Genomic DNA, 21,777 nt, shown 5'->3' with positions numbered 1-21,777 from the left:
AGAGAAAAGATTATCTATATTATATCAAAGAAATAATAGGGGCTGGGGTTGTGGAAAAATTGTGGAGCTCTTGTCTAGCACAAGTGAGGCCATGGGTTTGATCCTCAGCACCACATAAAAAGAAAAATAAAATAAAGATATTGTGTCCATCTATAACTAAAAAATATATATGTTAAGAAATATCAACTAACCATTCTACCTTTACAACTCAAAGAACTAGAAAAGGAATAAAATAAACCCACAGTGAGCAGAAAGAAGGAAATAATAAACATCAGAGTAGAAATCAATGATCATAGAAAAACAGTACAAAAGATCAATGAATCTGAAAGTTGGGATATTATTTAAGACAGACAAAACTGAAAAACCTTTAGCTAGACTAAGAAAAAAAAGAATCAAACAAAATTATAAATGAGAGACATTTCAACTGATACCACAGAAATACAAAGGATCAGAAAAGACTATGAACAATGATATACCAAAAAAATTAATAACTTAAAAGAAATGGATAAATTCCAAGATAAACACAACATGCCAAGGCTAAACCATGAAGAAAATTTTATTAGAACAAGAGACTAAATCAGTAATTTAAAAACTCAGGTTGGAGCTGGATGCAGTAGCACATGTCTGTAATCCTACTGACTGGAGAGGCTGAGACAGGAAGATCACAAGTTCGAGGCCAGCCTTGGCAACTTAGTGAAACCCTGTCTCAAAGTTTTAGAAAAACAAGATGAGGGAGTTGGGGAGACTGCTCAATGGTGAAGCGCCACCATGTTCAATTCCCAGTACAGAGAGAAGAAAAACAAAATCTCAGGCTGGGATATAGCTCATCATAGAGAACTTGCCTAGCATGTACAAGATCCTGGATTCAATCTCAAGCATCACAAAAAAAGGAAAAGAAAAAAGAAAAAAGCCTCAACAAAGAAGAGCTTAGGACCAGATGTATCAATGCTGAATTCTACCAAACATTTAAAGAATATTTTCAAACTCCTCCCAATAAAGAGGAGGTATACTTCCAAATTTATTTTTTGAGGCTGGCATAACTATAGTAACAAAGTCATATTTAGGCATTATAAAATATAAAATTACAGGCCACTATCCCTAATGAATGCAAATTCAAAAACTCAACAAAACACTAGTAAAACAAGTAAAAAAAAAAAAAATCATGGAGTGGGATTTGGGATTTTTCCCCGGATGCAACAACAGTTCAACACACTTAAATCAATAAATGTGATATACCACATTAACAAAAGGATGAAATCTTATATCAATAAATGCAGAAAAAGCATTTAACAAAATTCAACATACTTAAATAAAAACTCTCAAAAATTTAAGTTTAGAAGGAATGAATCTCAATATAATAAAGGTCATATTGGGACAAGCCCACAGTTAAACATATTAATAGTGGGAAAAAAAAAAGCTGAAAGCACTGCCTCAAAGATCAAGAGCAAGACAAAGATGCCCACTCTCACCAAATCTATTCAATATAGTACTAGAAATCCTAGCCAGAGCAATTAGTTAATAGGGGAAAAAAACAACAGCATTCAAACTAGTAAGAAATAAAACCTCTGAAGATGAGGAGTGTGTGAGTGTACATGCAGTTATATACAGAAAACCCTCAAGACTCCACCAAAACACTGTTAGAACAAATACATTCAGAAAAGGTGCAGGGTACAAAATCAACACACAAAAATCAAGTGTTTACTAACACCATTACTATATATTAACAATTAATTATTCAAAAATGATATCAAGAAAACAATTCCATTTCAATAGCATCAAAAAACAATGAAATACTTAGGAATAAATCTAACCAAATAAGTAAAAGATTCCTATGCTGAAAACTATAAAATACAGATGAGATAAACTGAAGATGACAAATAAAAGATATTCCATGTTTATGAAATGGAAAAATTAACATTGTTAAAATATCCATACTACCCAAAATGGTCTACAGATTAAATGTAATCCCTATCAAAATTCCAATGACATTTTTCACAAAAATAGAAAAATTCCTAAAATCTGTATGGAGTCACAAAAGACCCTAAATAGCCAAAGAATCTTAAACAAAAAGAATAAATTGGAGGCATCAAACTACCAGATTCTAAACATATAACAAGTAGAAATCAACTTTGAATGAAAAGAGACCTTACCTAGTGGGGAATGGATACGCAGGAGGTCCCCAGTGGTTCCCTAAAGCATCTATTGCTGGAGAAGCCTGTGGCTCTCACAGACCCTGAATCTTGTTTGGTAGCTGCTGGGTTATCTATATTACTACACTGCTCCAGAGCAAAAGTCCAAACCATGTTGTACTCTCACCCACTCAGGTTTCTGCTGCATGGTACTATCTTGGGACTCTACCCACCTGGATTGCAGCTACACAGTACACACCATATGTTAGGTTACAAAACAAGCCTCAACAAATTATTTAATATCCAAATCACATCACACATGTTCTCTAACCACAATAGAATAAAGGTAGAAGTCAACAAGAGAAATTTTAGAAATTGTATAAATACTTGGAAATTAAGCAACATGCTCTTGAACAACCAATGGGTCAATGAAGAATCAAAAGAGAAATTTTTAAAAATTCTTCAAATGAATAAAAATGAAAACAAAGCATACCAAACCCATGGGATACAGCAAAAGCAATACTAAAAGAGAAATTTTAGCAATCAACACCTACATTAAAAAAGAAAGATTCCAAATAATTCCAACTGAATAATGCAATTCAAAAAACTAGAATAAGAACAATCCAAACCCAGAATTAGTGAAAGTCAAGAAATATCAAAGACCAGAGCAAAAAATTGAGACTTGTAAAAAATATAAAGGACCAATGAAACAGAATTGTTTTTTTATAAAGATAAACAAAACTGACAAATCTTTAGCTAGACTAACCAGGAAAAAAGACCCAAATAAAATCAGAATGGTATTACAACTGACATCACAGAAAATACAAAGGATCATTAGGGACTAATATTAACAACTTCAAAAACAGGGACTATTATTAACAACTTCAAAAACTAGAAGTGATGAAATCAACATCTGGACATGTACAACACACCAAAATTGAATCATGAGGACACAGAAAACCTAAACAAATCAATAGTGAATAACAGATTGAACTGATAATTGAAAGTCTCCCAACAAAGAAAAGCCCACGACTGGATGGCTTCAATGCTGAATTTTACCCAAATTTTACAGAGGACTAACACCAATTCTTCTCAAACTATTCCAAAAATTTCAAAGGACGAGAACTCTTCCAAATTCATTCTGAGACAAGCATTAATGATACCAAAACCAAATATGGACAAAACAAAAAATAGTGAACTACAGACCAATACCCCTGATGAACATAAATGCAAAAATTCTCAACAAAACATCAGCAAACTGAATCCACCAGCACATCAAAAATATTATACAAGATCAAGTAGGATTGATCCCAGAGATGAAAGGTTGAATGCAATAAACACAGTATTACAGCCACAGAATGAAGGTAAAAAAATCATATGAATGTCTCAATAAATGTAGAAAAACATGCAATAAAATTCAACATTGTTCCATGTAAATATCCTCAACAAATTAGTTATAGATGGAATATACCTCAATACAATAAAGGCTACATATGACAAATCCATAGCCAACATCAGACTGAAGGGGAAAGGTGAAGTCATTTCCTCTAATATCAGGAACAAGACAAGGATATCTACTTTCAACACTCTTATTCAACACAGTATTGGAAGTCTTTGTCAGAACAATAAGGAGAGGTTGAAATAAAGGGTATCCAAACAGAAAAGAAGAGGTCAAATTATCTGTTCATAGAAGTATGACAGAAAAACCTATATGTAGAAAAACCTAAAGATTCGACCAAAAAAAGTTTGAAATGATAAATTCAGTAAAATTGCACAATACAAAAATCACCAGCATTTTGTACATCATAACAAAATTTCTGAGAAAGAGATGAAAAAAGTAATCCCCGAGTAGCTACCAAAAAGAAGTACCTAGGAATGAATTTATCCAAGGAAATTACTTATTTCTACAGTGAAAATTACAAAAATTACTGAAAGAAATTGAAGAGGACACAAAACATGGAAAGACATTCTAGATTCATGGATGGGAGGAATTAAAATTGTTGAAATGCCTATAACTAACAAAAATGATTTACAGATTTGGTGCAATTCCCATCAAAATATCAAGGACATTATTTACAGAATTAGAAAAAACACTCCTAAGAATTGTATGGAACCACAAAAATTCCCAAACATCCAAAGCTATCCTCAGCAAAATGAACAAAGCTAGAGTCATCACAATGCCCGACTTCAAAATGTACTATGAATATAAAGTAACCAAAACAGCATGGTACTGGCATGTTACAATCCAATGGAACAGAAAGTAGAGCAGAATAAATCTACACATCTAGAGATAACGGATTTTCAACAAAGCAACCAAACCCATACAGTGGAGAAAAGAGTCTCTTCAATAAGTGGTGCTGAGAAATGCAAGTAGACTGCCTATCTCTCACCATATACAAAAATCAATTCAAAATAGATCAAAAGACTTAAATGTGAGACCCATTAACTATGAAACTTATGGAACAAAGTATAACAGAAAAGCTTCCTGACAATCTGGACAATAATTTTTTTTTTTTTAATATAACCCCGAAAGCACAAATAGGACTGAATAAAACTAAAAATCTCCTGCAAAGGGAACAGAGCAAAAAAAACAACCTACAGAACATGACAAAATATCTACAAACCATACCTCTGAGAGGGGTTATTATCCAAAACAAACAGATAAGGAACTCAAAAACTCAACACCAAGAAAGCAAATTACCAAATTAAAAGATGGGCAAAGGACCTAAATAGATGATTCTCAAAAGAAGATGTTCAAATAGTCAACAGGCCAAAAAGTGCTCAATATCATAATAACACTCAATATCATAATAATCACAGAAATGCAAATTAAAACCACAATGAGATCTCACCCCACACTGGTTAGAATGGCTATCATCAAAAAAAAAAAAAAATAATAACCAAAGTTGACAAAGATGTGGAAAAGGAATTTGTATACCACTAGTGGGAATATAAATTAGGACAGCCATTATGGAAAACAGTATAAAGGTTCCTCAAAACATTAAAAATAAACTGACCATATGACCCAGCAATCTCACTTCTGGGTACATACATATCTGTTATGGTTTGGATGTGAGATGTCCCCTAAAAGTTCACGTGTGAGACAATGCAAGAAGGTTTGGAAGAGAAGTGATTGGGCTATAAGAGTCTTAACGTAATCGGTGAATTAATCCCCTGATGGGATTAAATGAATAGTAACTGAAGGCAGGTACAGTGTGGCTGGAAGAGGTGGGTCCCCAGGGGCAAGCCTTTAGTGTATATGTTTTGCATCTGGCAAAGGAAGTCTTCTGTGCTTCCTAATCATCATATGAGCTGTTCCCTCCTCCACACTCTTATACCATGATGTTCAGCCTCATCTTGAGCCCTGAGGAATGGAGCCAGCTGTCTGTGGACTGAGACCACTGAAACCGTGAGCCCCCAATTAACTTTTCCTTCTATAGTTGTTCTGGTAAGGTCTTTTAGTCATCACAGTGAAAAAAACTGACTAAAACAATATCCGAAGGAAATGAAATCCATATGTCAAAGAGATATCTACATCCCATGTTCATGTCAGCATCATCCACAGTATCCAAGATATAAAATCAATCTGTCTGTCCATCAATGGACAAATGCATGAATGGAATATTATTCAACCTTAAAACGCAGGAAATCTTCATTTCCAACGATGCAGATAGATGTGGAAGACGTTATGCTGTGAAATAAGCCAGACACAGAAAGATAAACACTGTATGATCTCACTTATATACTGAACTAGAAAAATTTTTAAAGAAACTCATGGGCACAGAAAGCAGAATGGTGGTCACCACATGCTGGAGGAGGAGATGGAGAAATGGGGAGAGGCTGGTTAAATGGCACATTTCAATAAAGAAAGGATCAATGAGTTCTAGTAGTCTATAGTACAGCATGGAGACTGCAGTTAATATAGTGTACAATTTTAAATTGCTAAGAGATTAGATCTTAAATGTTCTCATCACAAAAAAAAAAAGGCCTGTGTGGTAACTGAGGCTAATTAGCTTGACAATCATTTCACAGCACACATACGTATTATATATATATATATATATTTATTTCACGTTATACACCGTAAGTACTTATAATTTTTGTCGATTATACCTTAATAAAACTGGGGGGACTGACACCCCATCTATTTTCCATGTCTCACTACCACCACCAGAGACTCACCATCTTCCCTGCCCTCACATTATATATTTACTAATTGTATTGTCTGTCTCGTCCTACAGGAATGTAAGCTCCATGATGCTTACTGGTTTTGTTACCACTATAGCCCAAGAACACAGAACAGTGCCTAGTACTGAGTAGGTATTAATTAAGTACCTATTAATGAACACAGTCCCTGCTACAGAATTTTTGCTCTCCTTGTTCCTTTCTTCCCACTTGCTATATATTCAAAGTCTACCAACTCTTCAAAGCCAGTTAAAAAGGCATGTTCATGAAAACTTTTTTTTTTCTTCTTGAGCACAGGGGATTGAACCCAAGCCTTGCAAGTGCAAGGCAAGCACTCCACCTGAAGCCATGAAGCCTACGCTTACATCCCAGTTGACATCTGAACTCCCAGTCAACTCTATCTGTATTCTTCCCTCTAAAAAGTTGGGGAAAACATTCAGTGGTTGAGTGTCCCTGAGTTCAATACCCGATACCAAAAAAAAAGAAAAGAAAGAAAAAAAGAGTTGGGGAAAATGTTATAGTGGAAAGAGAATAAAGCATCATTGGATTCAACCAAATCAATGGCTACATAATCTTGAAAATTCATTTAACCTCTTTGAGTAATAGTATTCTCATCTATAAAAATGAATTAAATTTAGGTATCTGCACAGAGAAATAAAAACATACTTAATATATTTTTTACACAAAGACATATATACAAATGTTCACAGCAGTTTCATTCAAAATAGTACAAAACTAAGCTGCATGTGGTGGCACACACCTATAATCCCCACTACTTGGAGCCTGAGACAGGAGGATTTCAAGTTCAAGGCCACCCTAGGCAACTTAACAAGAGCCTATATCAAAATTAAAAACACCAAAAAAAATTTTTTCAGGGATGGGGACAGAACTCAGAGGCAAGGCACTTGCCTAGCATGCATGAGGCCATGGGTTCAATTTCTAATACCACCAAAAAAAGATTTAAAAAAAAAAAAAAAAAAAAACTAGAAACTCCAACAACAGAAAAATACACTTTCAAATTGTAATATACCCATATAATGCTACTCACCAACAGAAAGAAATGAACTACTGATACACATAACAGAACAAATACCACAGATATCATGCTCAGAAAAAGAAAGGACACTCTCACCAAGATGTCAATGGTCAAAAAGACAAAACAAGCGCTGGAGAGGATATAAAGAAACTAGAATCCTCTTCATATACTGCAGTGAGAATATAAAATGGTACAGCTGGCTTGATAAACCTTCAGACAGTTCCTCAAGAAGTTATACTCAAACAATAAAACCCAGCAATTCCACTCCGAAGTGTACACTCATGAGAAATGAAAACAAGTCCAAACAATAACTTGTACAAGACAAGCTCAAGAATGGGAAGTTATACTACATGTTTATATGATATGCTAAAATACATTCTATGAAAAAAAAATAAAAATAAAAATAAAAAAAAATAAAATACATTCTACGATCATGTATAACTAAAAAGAAAAAAAAAAAACACTTGGACAAGAATGTTCATGCTAACATTGCTCAAAATACCCAAAAACAGAAACAATCCAGATATCCATCAACTGATGAATGAAATAAAATGTGGGTGGGGTTGCAAATTAGTGCAGCCACTCTGGAAAGCAGTATGGAGATTCCTCAGAAAACTTGGAATGGACCCACCATTTGACCCAGCTATCCCACTCCTCAGCCTATACCCAAAGGACTTAAAATCAGCATACTACAGAGATGCAGCCACATCAATGTTCACAGCTGCTTAATTCACAATAGCCAGATCGTGGAACCAATCTAGATGTCCTTCAATTGATGAATGGATAAAGAAACTGTGGTATATATATACAATGGAATATTACTCTGCCATAAAGAATGATAAAATTATGGCATTTGCAGGCAAATGGATGAAATTGGAGAATATCATGCTAAGTAAGATAAGCCAATCTCAAAAAACCAAAGGACAAATGATCTCGCTGATAAGCGGATGATGACACATGATGGGGGGTGGGAGGGGTTAGTGTTAGGGTTATGGTTAGGATTGGGGGGACAAGAATGGAGGAAGGAAGGACTGTATGGAGGGAAAAGAGGGGTGGGGGGAAGGGAAAAAATAACAGAATGAATCAAACAACATTACTCTATGTAAATTTATGATTACACAAATGGTATGCCTTTACTCCATGTACAGAGAAACAACATGTATCCCATTTGTTTACAATAAAAATAAATAAATAAAATGTGGTATATCCACACAATGGAATACTATTCAATCACAAAAAAGAATTAAGTTCAGCTATATACTACAATATGGATGAAACTTGAAAACAATATGCCAAACACAGAAGGTCAGACACAAAAGACCACATATTGTATGACTCCATTACTGTCCTGAATGGGAAAATCTATAAAGAAAAAAACAGATTAGGGCTGGGTCAGGAAATAGGATGGGGGAGGGGACAGACCAGGAATAGGGAATAACTGCTAATGGTTACGGGGTTTCATACTGGACTGTTGAAAACAGTCCAAGATTTACTGTGGTAACAGACGCACAAATCTGTGAGTACATTAAAAACAACGGAAATCTATATTTTCAATGGATGGACTTTATGGTATGTGAAATATATCTCAATAAAGCTATTTTAAAAATTAAAATGAGGGGCTGGGGAGATAGCTCAGTCAGTAGAGTGCTTGCCTTGTAAGCACAAGGCCCTGGGTTCGATCCCCAGCACCCAAAAAAAAAAAAAATTAAAATGAAATCAGACATTACTACCCTATGTACATATATAACTATATGTCTGGTAAGATTCTACATCATGTATAACCAGAAGAATGAGAAATTCTACTCCATTATATATGATGTATCAAAGTGCATTATACTGTCATGGATAACAAATTAAAACAAATTAAAAAATTAAAATTAAGAAAAAGAAATCTATGTCTAATCCAAAATTTCAGTTACTTTCTTCATATTTACCATAATTATCACTCATGCTATTATTTACGTAACTTTTTCCTTTGAATTGATCACATGTACTTAAGTTTTAAAGGAAAATCTGTAACATGTACTTAAGTTTTAAAAGAAAATCTGTAACACTACCATACATGTAAAATCAGTTTATAAAGATATATGAGGGCTGGGGGTATAGCTCAGTTGATAAGAGTGCTTACCTTGTAAGCACGAGGTCCTGGGCTCAATCCCCAGCACTGAAAAAAAAAAAAAAAGATCATGGCAAAATATTGACAGTGGTACTCAAATGAAATTTAAGAAACTTGGCTGAAACAAATCAATGGCCAAGCAGAAAATGGAACAGAAAAAAAAAACAAGTCAGTGAGCAATGATTTCTAAGATTCACTGGGTTCCAGGTTTCTTCTGATGAAGTGCCTGTGATAAACTGAAATCTCATTGATCTTATCCTGCCCTGTAGTCCAATAATGTCTGTGGAGAGACACCTGAACATCCTAGAGATAGAAATATGAACATGGGCTCCAGTGCCAGGAAAGGCACACCTCTCTTCAACTGAGTTTGGGTATACACGTTGTAAAAGGACAAGGCATAAATGCAGGCCAGAAGTAATGAGAAAACTGCTAGTAGCATTACTTTAAAAAAAAAAAAAAAAAAAAAAAAAAAGATAGGCCCATCAGCTGAAGCTAGAACAGCACATCTACGAATTCAATGTTCACAAAATCTATCACCCCCATTTTTTTTCTTTTCTGAAGTTTTAAGAAAATCTATTTGCCTTTCTGAATCTGGTACTTCAACAGTTGTACTCAAAAACTATGAGTAATGTTTGTTTTTTCTTGTTTTGCTAATTAGGATAAAAATGAATATTTCTGAGGAGTAATACAGACATTTTATGATTCCTTGTCATTAATAAGGTTTTCAATTACTTCTATATATACTGCCACTAAGACGTCAACTAAGATGTACTTAATTTCTCCCATAAAAGTAACATGCTCAGAGGCTGGGGATATATAGTTCAGTGGAACACTTGCCTGGCATGGATAAGGCACGGGTTTGATTCTCAGCACCATATAAAAAAATTTTTCAAAAGGTACTGTATCCATCTACAACTAAAAAAAAATTTTTAAGTGGCATGCTCCATTGAAAATACCAATACTAATCTCTTTTTCCTATTCTGTATCAAAAGCAGACCTAACATACTGCAGTTTTTACAACTTAAATCTGATGTCTGAGTCTGCTTTAAAACAATTTAGCAGCAGGTAGCTTTTATGGGACAAGACTGTCCATGTGTAGGTAACTGCCCAAACAGATTAGCACAAAGCAGTTCATTACACCATTCTGTTTTTGCGTGTTTTCAAACACATATAATAAACATTGCTTTAGGAAGTAATTATTAAAAAGTAGCAACTATTTAGCAAAACTTTATGAAAGCTTTAGGATTTGTCACAAAGGACAAAATGTCTTTCCATAAATCATTTCCTTCTAATATTTTTTTAGACTGGCACCACCAGAGAACTACAAATCTTTTCACTGTTTATATTCCACAAGACCTACTGTCAACCAGCAAAAGCTAAAAATGTTGGTGAACAAGATTACCATCCAGCAGAAAATTGCAAACAGAATTTTGTTACTTATTTAATTTTTGTTACACAAGCCATCTTCAGTTTTCACATCTAAAATTTCAAAAATGCCAATTCCACATGGATATCAGATTCCACCACTGGGGAGAATTCTGTTAAACTTCCCTCTAAATAACATCAGGTTAAGTGTTTAAAGAACGTTCACATGTAATTCCCAAAGAATTTTTGCTTCTCCTTTAAAGCCAGGTTGGCTTACGGTCAGGTATGAAGTTGAAAAAAGAATTTCAAGTCCCTTCATCTTACTGATCTTTAAAACATTCTTGTAATTAAATGGGGGCATGAATGAAAACTTACTATCCAATCAAATCTTTTGTTATTTCTTAAATACCCATGAAACACAAAGTAAAAACACTTTTAAAATCTGTCTACCTCTCTGGGACCCCAGTGACCAAAATTACTTATTTATAAGCACATCTGTAGGGTAACTCTGATTATGCTCCCATGGTTCTTTGAACAAACAGCCAAATGTTTAACCATACTGCTATGGTCTCAATGTTTATGTCCCCTCTGCGTGTGTGTGTGTGTGTATGCGTATGTATATGCGTGTTGAAATTCTAGCTCCAGAGGTATGGGTTTATTTTGTTGTTAGGTCTGTTTGTTGTTCAGTACTGGGGAATGAACCTAGGAGCACTTTATCACTGAGCTACATCCCCAGACAGTCTTGTTAAGCTGCTGAGGCCAGCTTGGAACTTGTGATCCTCCAACCTCAGCTTGTCAAGTGACTGAGATTACAGTCATGTGCCACCTCAAACAGCCTACAGTGATGGTATCTGGAGGTGAGAAGTTTGGGAGGTAATTAAGTCAAGAGGGTAGTCCCCTCATGAATGGAATAAATGCCCTTGTAGAGGCAGAAGGGAGACCCCACTTCCCCTTCAGCACTGTTGAGTACACAGGCAGAAGGTGCCATATACAACCAGAAAGCAGATCACCAACAAATATGCAGGAATCCTGATCTTGGACTTTCCAAATTTTAAAAATGCTGCTCAAGGGAATAGAGGAAAAGGCAAAGAGCAAGCATTTACTAAGGGCTTACCAAGAAGTGGTTGTAAATGCTTTATAGATAACTCATGTATTGCTATTAAAGAATGTATGAGTTGGACATCATCCGTTTTACAGATGAGGAAACCAAGGCTTTAAAAAATTAATTTGCCAAAAGTCCAGTAGTATAACTAGCATTGAAACTAAGATCAGTCTGCCTTCAAAGCCACCATATCACTCTTCCTCCCACAAAGGTTAACTTTCCAAATCACTCTTGCCTGGCATATCTGAGTTCCTGGGTTAAATCCAAAAAAATTTTTTTACTCTTGAATTAGTTAAAAATATTAATTCTTTAGTGAATGTTAGTTAAGTCATTTCAATATGTGGCATAAATCAATCTCCATGAGGAAAAGTCATCGTGAACAGAAAATTCAGGAACAGAGCGCCAGAATGAGGTACTGATTAGATTACCAACCTTAGGTTGGAAAGCTTAACCCCAGATCTCATCACCAGATCATTATTTCCAAGTAATAATCTCTTTGAGCCCCAGTTTCCTCATTCATAAAATGTGCATAGCACCTATCCCATCTAAGACCTAAGATCTAAGAAGTTTATGTGGATGAAATCAATCTGTAAACTAAATTACAATACATATAGGTAACTATTAGATCTATCCAGTAAGATGACTACAATGAATACCTATTTTCATAAACAATAACGTGGCACAAAGGAGAAATATAATCCACTAGCAACAGGAAACTGCTTTCAGGCAGGGTGGAGCCCAGTCTCAGCGGGAGCCACTTGACAGCAGCAGGTGCTGCTTGGAGGAGTGATTTTCTGCCTGCTTTCTAACAATCCCTTCGCTCACTCGAGCCTGTTCCTGAGTCTACCCTGGTTCTTAAACGCGACTGGAAATAGGTGTGGGGAGAAGGCGCGAATGTAGAGTTGGGGAAAGGGCACAGAGGCAGAAGGCGTGGTCCTACCACTCGCAGGTGAGAGGCCTTGATTAAACTCTTCGGGCCTAATGTAAGCATTTGTAAGATGGAGAGACCATTCCCGCCTGCTCCCTGGCAGAGCTAAGACCAGAGTCGCGGAGCAGGGAAAGCGAGGTAAACCCCGCTGACAATGAGAGATGATAATGGTGATCACCTGTCAAACGAGGGCGGGGGAATTGGCTCCTTCGCAGGCCCCTCGCAATTCGGGCATTCCAGAAGGCTCGACACAAGCAGCCCGAGCGACCCCCGTGAGGCAGCCTCCCACGCAGCCCTCCACCCGCGCGGTGCTCCGTCCCACGTCCCCAGCACCCCGGCTGAGCCGCCCAGCGGGCTCAGACCCCGCCCACCCTGCCCCCAGGCCTCCTCAGCCGACCCCCGGGCGCTCCCGAGAGGCCACGGCTCCCCTCCCCCCGCAACGCTCCCTGCCCGGTCCGCCAGCACTCCCAGGTGAGCGGAGGCGGTGAAAGGGTGTACCCCGCCGCCATTTTGTCCCCTTGGTCCCCGCAACACATCCAGCTGGCCGAACCCCCGCCGGGGCCCGGCCGGGTCTGCGAGACGCGCGCCCCTCGCGGACACTCACCCCAGGCCGCCCTGCGCAGTTCGGGGCGGCTCCGAGCGTCCCGCCGGGAAAGGGGCGGGGCGGGGCGGGGCCTTGGAGGGGCGGGGCGGCTGGCCGGCGCGACACGTGACTCCAGCCGCGGCCGCGCCTCTCCCTGCTCTGAACCCAGAGCGGCCGGCGCGCAGGCGCAGCCCTGTTCGCGCGGTTGGGGCGCCGAGGCGGGAGATGGGGGTATGGGCTTAGCTTGTGGTCACCGCCCGGTTGCTTTCTCGAAGCCGTTCTCTTCCCAAAACTGCGCTCCCACCGCCGCTTTTGGCCACACAGGCCCCTCCCTAGGATTCAGTCTCCTCTTCCGCCTGCCTTATCACTGGAGTCCACAGATTCAGGACCTAGAGGTCCGCCTCACACAAATCTGTACACGTGAAAACGATTCACAGAAGCACACGGGACTACGCAAGCGCGTCTTAGCCTCCAGCGCCCCGCTTTGTTGGGACCTTGTGTGTGCCAGGCGTGGAAGGCTGTAAGCCTCGAAAACCTAACCAGTGTGTTTAATCTGCTTCGGAGAGAGCACAACGCGTGATGAATTACATATTGAACCGTATTTAAACCACAGTTCTGAAGTACATACGAAAGAGACGCTGCCAATTACCAATCGGATGTTTCCCATCACTTTCATCCAGTTGACCCGCAAGCTCTGTCCTTCGCTAGCCCTCTTTTCCCCACAGCGGCGGGAAGACTGGGATGCACTGAGTCTGACTCACAGAGTGTGAGTGCTGTGGAGGCAAGGACATGTTGGTGGCTAGGTTCGAACTCCCGCCTCTTCTTAAAAACTCAGTTATCCAAAAAATGTTTATAGGGCACTACTGTAAGCCTGATGTTATTCTAGGTGCTTAGAATTAATTTTTTAAAGACCCTTGGGCTAAAGATCTGTCTTCTTGGAGCAGGGTAATGGCAGACAATAAATGTAAACACAATAAATTGTGTGATAAAGTGAGAAGCACTAAAGTAAACAAAATGAGTAGATTAAGGGAGATGGAGAACATACTACAATTACATGAAAGGTGTACAGGGCCTTACTCACCAATGATCCTTTCCCCTTCCTTTCCCATGAGCATTTAAACAACCTCAAGGCTATCACGTTGAAAGCTCCCACCCAGGCCATCAGACTCCACTTCAACCTCTCCTTCATTTCTTCTCCTTCATGACCTGCCTTTCGCTAATATCTCCCAATTCTTCAATTACTACTCATGTTTGGTCTTACTGCACCTTGATTTCTGCCCCACCACCCCCTGGAAACCATTTTTTCCCAAAGTCACTAGTCTTTCCCCACCGTAGATTCTGTGAATAGTATCATCACAACCTGTTGTAGTCTGGATCTTCAATATCCTCCCTAAGACTTCTGTGTTGAAGGCTTGGTCCCCAACCAATGGCCTATTGAGAGGTGGTGGAACCTTTAGGAGGTGAAACCCAGCTCGAAGGAAGTTACGTCATTGGATGTATGCTCTTGAAGAGGATTTTGGGAACCTTCAATCTCTCTTACTTGCTGCTTCCCAATTTTCATGAGGCAACAGCTTCCTCTGCTGTATGCTCCCAACATGATGTATTGCCTCACCATAGGCAATGGCACCAAGCAGCCATGAACAAAAACTATGATGTCAAAATAAACTTTTCCACCTTATAAGTTGATTATCTCAGTTATTCTGTCACAGTGGCAGAAAACTAACCCAGAACCTAACAATTTATCTGCAAGATAGTCCTCCCTGCAGGAAGCTCTTTCCTTACCTTCCATTTTTACTCTCTCAATCTCACTTAACCAATCCCTCTCCATCTCTGTTGAAATCTCCCTGTATTTCTTCCATCCTTAAATACATCACTCAGGGATAGATGTAAGATCTGTCTTTCCCAACGGACACTCTATTTCTACATGATCACTGCCTTTTACATAAATCTATTAGTATCTTTGTGCTCCTGATTCCCCAATATATCTCTCCAGCCTTGATTTCTGCTTATAAGATCCAGGTCTGCATAGTTAACTGCCTACTGGTCATCTCCACTTGAATCTCTCAAGACCAATATAACAGAAATTAAAAAAACACCTATCTTATATACATATAAAACAACTTTACTGCGACATAATTTACATGCCACACTATTCACCCACCTAAAGTATACATGTCAATGATATGATATTCACAGAGTTAGATAAATACCACTACAATTTTAGAAATTTTTCATCACCCTAAAAAGAAACCCTGTACTCATTAACAGTTACTCCTTCATTTCTTCTCAACCCTCTCTCAGCCACAGTCAACTATTAATTTTCTCTATACATATATTTACCTACTGTGGATATTATACAAAGGGAATTATATTTGAGAGTTAGCTTCTCATGGTAGGTGAAAGAATGTTCAAGGCACATATACCTTGTAGCTTGAATCAACATTTTATCCCTTTTTATGGCTAAATATAATATGGTAAATATGCCATCTTTTATTTACCCAGCTAGAGGATATTTATACTTCTACCTTTATCAGTTAAAGGACACTTAGATTATTTCTACATTTTGGCTATTATAAATAATGCTGCTATGGACATTCATGTACAAGTTTTCATGAGTACATATGTTTTCATTTCTCTTGGTTATATACCTAGGAGTCAAATTGCTGGGCTATAGGTAACTGTAGGTTTAACTTTTTGAGAAATTGCTGGACAGTATATTCCCACCAACAGTGTATGAGAATTCCAATTTCTCCACATCCTCTCCAACATTTGTTATTGTCTTTTTTTTTTTTTTATAGCCATCCTAAGTGTAAAATGGTATCACATTGTAGTTTTAATTTCTATTTCCTGGAGAACATATTTTCATGTGTTTCATATGTGTATCATCTTTGAAGACATGTCTATTCAAATCCTTTGCCTATATTTTTCAATTTGATTACCACTCGTTTCCTTTTGCTAGAATATCTGTTCCTGTTATTACTCTGTTGAATATTCTGGTTCAGCACCCCTTCCTTGGCCCCACTGATGGCCCACTTGACCATGTGGCTTGCTTTAGCCAATAAAATAAAAGCAGGAATGTCAGTTCCACCTGGAAGCTTTAAAAGCTAGCTTTTGGGGTTCACTGTGTCTCTTTTCTGTCTGCCATAGCAGTTTGTTTCAGAGAAAAGTTTTTCAGTTAGCCTAGGTTCCAGAGTAAGATAACACCTAGCCTATCCCGTGCTCTCTGTCTGGCTCCACTATCCCCGGGGCTCCTGGACATGACCTACAAGGCCTCAAAGATCAGACTTGTTTAGCTCTACATCCTCATTTCTTGGCCATTCCTTCAATAACCCCATGCTCTGGACAAAATAAAATACATTTGGACCTTGGAATTTACCTTTTCTTCTCTCTCTCTGTCCTCCCATCCTGGGTCTTTGCCTAAATTGTTCCTATTACTGGAATATAACAGACACCTTTGCCTAATCATTTTCTATTATGCAACGCAGTACACATACACACATACAAAATTTCATTTTGTCTGACAACCACCCTGAGAATTAAGCAATGTATCTGATTTTACAGATCAACAAAGGTCCTAGATCGTCACCCTTCTCTGATTCATTATGCTATAGTAAGAGCTAGAAATAGTTAAATATCACTGATCATTTAGTATGTGGCTGGCATTGTGCTAAAGTACTTTTCATGGATTATATATAACGCATTTAAATAAATTGCATCACTACAAGTATAGAATAGTGCTATCCACAGCAGTTTAAGATTCTGAATTTGGAGTGAGATAAAGTAATTATGTGATCCGAAGCACATTACTAAACCCCTCCAAACTCCATTGTCCTCATCAATATAATATGACAATAAGATATACCTCAAGAAGGCCTGGGGATATGGGTTGGTTGGTAGAGTGTTTGCTTTCCAAGCACAAGGCCCTGGGTTCAAATCCCCAGCACTGCAAAAAAAAGAAAAAAAAAAAAATATATATATATATATATACCTCAACCTCAAGGCCATCCCAGTGACTCGGGAAGGCTGAGGCAGAAGAATTGCAAGTTAAAGGCCAGCACTCAGCAATTTAGTAAGACCCTGTCTTAAAATTAAAAAATAAAATAAAAAGGACTAGGGATGTGGTTAAGTGTTTGAGCATCCCTGGATTCAATCTCCAGTACAAAAAAAAAAAAAAAAAAAAAAAAAAAAGATAATATTTCAAAGGTGTTTTGGGTTTGTTTTGTGTGTATGTGAGAGTACTGGGGATTGAACCCAGAGGCACTCAACCACTGAGCCACATCCCCAGTCCATTTTATTTTTTCTTTTGAGACAGAATCTCTCTAAGTTTCTTAGGGATTTACTAAATTGCTGAAGCTGCCTTCGAACTCTCAATTCTCCTGCCTCAGCCTCCCGAGCCACTGGGATTACAGACGTGTGCCATCATGCCCCACTTCAAAGGGTTTCTGAGTATTAACTGAATCAATATTTAGAAAGCACTTGGAACAGTTTAATATGTAGAAAGAGCTCAGATTCTATCAGCTACAATGTTTATTTTGTCTTCTAACCTTATAACACACAGGAATTAGGTACTAGTATGTAAGTGGCCCTTTCTTTCAACTGTCCTGTCTGATCCCAACACTTGACTTCCAATACATTAATCCTTTCAGAATGCCCCTGCTCCTTTTTGCCACTGGACAAATTCCCTCTACCTCTAGAACTTGCCTCAGCCCTTCCTACTCTTCTGCAGAAGACCTACTTATTCCCTTTCCTGGACTTCCAAAGCACTTTATACAAACTCCTGTAGTTAAACCCCTTTGAAAGTAAAGAACTCACTTAAGTGAGTCAGGCAGGAACTGAAATACAGACTCCTGCAGAACCAGCCACTCCTTCCTCTCTCAGGCGGATCCCCTGAGTTCTCTGGTTCCTTCTGCTTTCACTCTGTTCTCTCCCAGCCACCAGCTCCCTCTGCCCACTCACAGAATATGCTCTCTAGACTTGCACACCATGGCCATCAGGGGTTCCTTTTTCCATCGGTTCTGACTCTTTCTTTAGAACTACACTGCATAATAAAATAGCCACTAAACACATGTGACTATTTAATTTTAAATGAATTACTTACAATCCTCAGTCAAATTTCAAGTACTCAGTAGCACATGTGTGCATGTGGCTATTTCTTTTTTTTAATTAATATTTTTTATTTTATTTATTTTTATTTTTACAGACTGCATTTTGATTTACTGTACACAAATCAGGTACAAATTTTCATTTCTATGCTTGTACACAATGTAGATTCACACCATTTGTGTAATCTACACAAATGTAAGAACTCAGTACATGTACATAGGGTAATGACATTTGTCTCATTCTACTCTTTCCTTCCCTCCCCTCATTTCCCTCTACACAATCCAAAGTTCCTCCATTCTTCCCTTACCCCCCTGCCCACCGCCCCCTGTTATGTATCATCATGCACTTATCAGAGAAAATATTCTATCTTTGGTTATTTGGGATTGGCTTATTTCACTTAGCATGATATTCTCCAACACAATCCATTTACCTGCAAATGCCATAATTTTATTCTTCTTTATGACTGAATAATATTCCATTGAATGTATATACCACATTTCTTTATCCATTCATCTATTGAAGGGCATTTAGGTTGGTTCCACAATCTAGCTATTGTGAATCGAACTGCTATAAACATTGAAGTAGCTGTGTCACTGTAGGATGCTGATTTTAAATCTTTTGGGTATAAACCAAAGAGTGGGATAGCCAGGTCAAATGGTGGGTTCTTTCCAAGTTTTCTGAGGAATCTCCATACCACTTTCCAAAGTGGCTGCACCAATTTGCAATCCCACCAGCAGTGTATGAGTGTACCTTTTTCCCCATATCCCCACATCCTCCCAATACCTATTGTATTCTTGATAATACCCATTCTAATTGAGCAAGATGAAATCTTAGGGTGGTTTCGATTTGCCTTTCTCTAATTACTAGAGATGTTGAACACTTTTTCATATATTTGTTGATTGCTTATATATCTTCTTCTGTGAAGTACCTGCCCAGTTCCTTAGCCTATTTGTTGATTGGGTTCTTTGTATTTTTGGTGTAAAGATTTTTAAGTTCTTTATAAATTTTGGAGATTAGTGCTCTATCTGAAGTGTGTGTGGTAAAGATTTTCTCCCACCCTGTAGGCTCTCTCTTCACATTATTGATTGTTTCTTTTGCTAAAAAAAAAAAAAAGAAAAAAAAAAAAAAAAGCTTTTTAGTTTGAATCCATCCCACTTATTGATTCTTGCTTTCATTTCTTGTGCTCTGGGACACGTGGCTATTTCTACCGTACTGAATGGTACAGAGGGTCCTTCAGCAATTTAACAAGACCCTGTCTCAAAAAACAAAAAGTTCTGGGGATGTAGTTGAGTGTTAAAGCACACTTGGGTTCATCCCCAGTACCAAAAAATAAGTGAATAAAAATAAAAAATAAAAAAAATTGTACAGGGCTGGGGCTATAGCTCAGTTAGTAAAGTGCTTGCTTCACATGCTCAAGGCCCTGAGTTCAATCCCCAGCATCACAAAAATATATATATATATATATATATATATATATATATATATTCCATTATTACAGAAGGTTTTATGTAGCACTATTCTAGAGATACTGTTATAGTGTTTTGTTCCGGCTGCTATGACAAATTATCATGGACTGGGTAGTTTATTAACAACAGATATTTATTTCTCACATTTCTGGAGGCTGGGAAGTCTGTGATCAAGGTGCCAGCAGAGAAGATATTGGTCTATTTCCCAGGTCACAGGCAGTCATCCTCTTTCTATTTCCTCACGTAGTGAAAGGGACAAGGGAGCTGTCCTTGGTCTTTTTAAACAAGGATTCTAATCCCACTTATGGGGTTTATACCCTCTGGACCTAATCACTTCCCCAAAGACCGACCTCCAATACCATCTCATGAAGAGGTGGGATTTCAACATATGAATTTGGGGGGAACACATTTAATCTCTAGTAGATACTTATCTATTGTCACATCCCCCAAAATGGGAGTGTAATTGTTCATAGTTGTTTTTCCACCTAAGTCCTACTATAGGCCATGGCCCACTCATTAATTGGCTATCCCTGGATCAAGTGCCCACTCTTAGCCCAAACGACTGTGGCAGGGATGTATTGGGGTTGGAGAGGATTCCTGGGGATACACACATGATAGCAAAATAAGACTGCCTCAGCATGGAAATGTATCCCATGGTAGGTCATAAGGCAGAATTCTGAGCTTGCTCAATTGAATCATGCTGACTTATAATTGTTTATGAAACACATGTCTCCTACCACCACTCTTTCCCATCATTGGCCACCTAAAGCCAAATAATATCTAGCACCTAGCCTCAGTTTTAGCACAGCACCTAGCACTAATGGGAGCTTAACAAGGGCTTACTGGGTGAATTAAAATTATTGGGGGTGAGAGAAGACATCAGTCTGAGTAGATTTTTTTTTTAAATAATAGCACACATGAAGTTTGAATTGGATTTTGAAGTAAAGACTGGTTTTAGATATGCAAACAGCAAAGTGAAAGGTTATCTAGGAGAAGGAGTAGTTGAACAAAGGCAAGAGAATAAAGAATACAATTAGGAAATAGAAAATAGAGTAATACATATTCTTCTAACAAAAGATTATCCTGTGCTGGTCACTCAACTGCTCCATTTGATTCCTTTCTTTTGAATTTCTGCTCTGAATTCCAGGGAACTACATTCCTGGATTCTTGTGCCACTGGAAGACTCAGCCAATGAAAGATGCTGGGGGAAGATCAGAGGCACTAGGAAAATCCTGGAGATTTCTCCTCTCTCTCTCCCGCAAACATCATCTCCAGTGGGTAACGCATCTTCGCCCGGGCTCTAGTTCCCATGGGGAAGCTTCTGACCAACAACCTCAGCTTTGAGGTCCTGGTAACAACACCTCTTTCGCTAGAGGATAAATTTGCTCACCTCTTTCAAGGGGAAACAGATGGAAAATAGAATTCTAATAATTCATGCCAGGCAAAAATTTAAATTAGCATCTGTATGTAGTGGAAGAAAATGAAGAGTCAGTTGAAGGTAAGGCAGTTGGAAAATTCAGAGTTACCATACTCTACCGAGCTAGCAAGGACCATGGAGTGGGCTGACAATTTCAGAAGCATTAAGACAGTTGAAGAAGAAAAAGAAAAAGTAAACCCCCAGGTTTTAAACTCTCAGCTCTAGATATTGTCAGAGAACCAGAAACTTCCTCGATGGCCCAAAGTATCTCTTATTTCTTATAGCTTAAGAGCAGACCATGAAAGAGGATCAGAATCAAATTTATTCAAGAAAATTGCTGAAATAAA

The 21,777-nt window shown here is 38.1% G+C and overlaps 1 protein-coding gene across 3 annotated transcripts in view; it reads right to left on the bottom strand.

Annotated features, from left to right (window-relative positions):
• SCAPER (S-phase cyclin A associated protein in the ER) overlaps positions 1 to 13,535 on the bottom strand; it is a 470,315-nt gene extending 456,780 nt beyond the window's left edge. For 2 of the 3 annotated variants that reach the window (XM_079128857.1, XM_079128859.1), the window contains exon 1: positions 13,466 to 13,535. The gene's annotated coding sequence lies outside the window, so the exon portion shown is untranslated. Of the gene's footprint in view, positions 1 to 9,478; positions 9,509 to 13,465 lie in introns of those variants that run through there. The other variant, XM_079128858.1, reaches the window with a different exon arrangement.
• Between the last annotated feature and the right edge of the window lie 8,242 nt (positions 13,536 to 21,777).

The sequence above is a fragment of the Sciurus vulgaris genome, assembly GCF_902686455.1.
Source record: "Sciurus vulgaris genome assembly, chromosome: 2".
Lineage (NCBI taxonomy): Eukaryota > Metazoa > Chordata > Mammalia > Rodentia > Sciuridae > Sciurus > Sciurus vulgaris.
The sequence above is the reverse complement of the archived record's forward strand: the minus strand, read 5'-3'. Positions and strand labels throughout refer to the sequence as shown.